The following is a 998-nucleotide window of genomic DNA, read 5'->3' as shown; positions in this document are numbered from 1 at the left end:
CCCCTGCCCTGCGCTGGCGCCGCGCGCCGCCCAGCCGCCCCTGCCCCGCCCCGCCGGCGCCACCGATGCCGCCATGCCCCTCTGCCCCGCCGGCGGCAACAATTTTTTTATTAGTTTAATTTTTTTTTTCATATATATAATGTATGTGTATGTATGTGGCTATATGTTTCTGTTCATATGTTGCAATATGTTTTTTTATTAGTTTATTTTTTTGTTCATATGTGATGCATATGTGTATGTGGCTATAATGTATATGTGTATGTGATGTATGTGGCTAGAATTTGCTAAATATATATGTTAAAAATGTTTTATATATAGAAAGTTACAATTTTAGAAAAGTTTTATATATGCAAAAGTTACAATTTTAGAAAAAGAAGGATAGGAAAGAAGAAAATAAGAAGAGGAAAAAAAGAAGAAGAGGAGAGGAAAAGAAGAGGAGAAATAAATAAGAAGAAGAAAAAAGAAGAAAAAGAAGAGGAGAAGAAGAAAGGAATAGTGGAGAGGAAGAGAAAATAGAGAAGAAAGGAATAGTGGAGAGGAAGAGAAAATAGAATATTCTATTTTCTCTTCCTCTCCACTATTCCTTTCTTCTTCTCCTTTTTTTTCTTCTTTTTTTTCTTCGATCTTCTCCTCTTTTTTTCTTCTTTTTTTCTTCTTCTTCTTCTTAATTTTTATCGGGAACGAGGGTGTCGAGGATCGCCGAGGGGTCGAGGGTCGGGAACTAGGGTCGAGGGTTCGAGGGGTCGAGGATCGCTCGGCACTAGGCAACCTCCCGACCCCTCGGCGATTCTCTCGAACATGAGAGGACGAAGAGGATAAAAAAAGAAGAGGAAGAAGAAAAAAAGAGAGGAGAAGAAAGAATAGAGGAGTTCTTCTCCTCTTTTTTTTCTTCTTCTTCCTCTTTTTTTATCGGGAACGAGGGTCGTCGAGGGACATAGATGTAGTGTCATCGTTGTCGATATACCCCCTCCCGATAGCTTCAACACGTGGGGGGGGGG

The sequence above is a fragment of the Triticum dicoccoides genome, chromosome 2A, assembly GCF_002162155.2.
Source record: "Triticum dicoccoides isolate Atlit2015 ecotype Zavitan chromosome 2A, WEW_v2.0, whole genome shotgun sequence".
Taxonomy (NCBI): Eukaryota; Viridiplantae; Streptophyta; class Magnoliopsida; order Poales; family Poaceae; genus Triticum; species Triticum dicoccoides.
The sequence above is the reverse complement of the archived record's forward strand: the minus strand, read 5'-3'. Positions refer to the sequence as shown.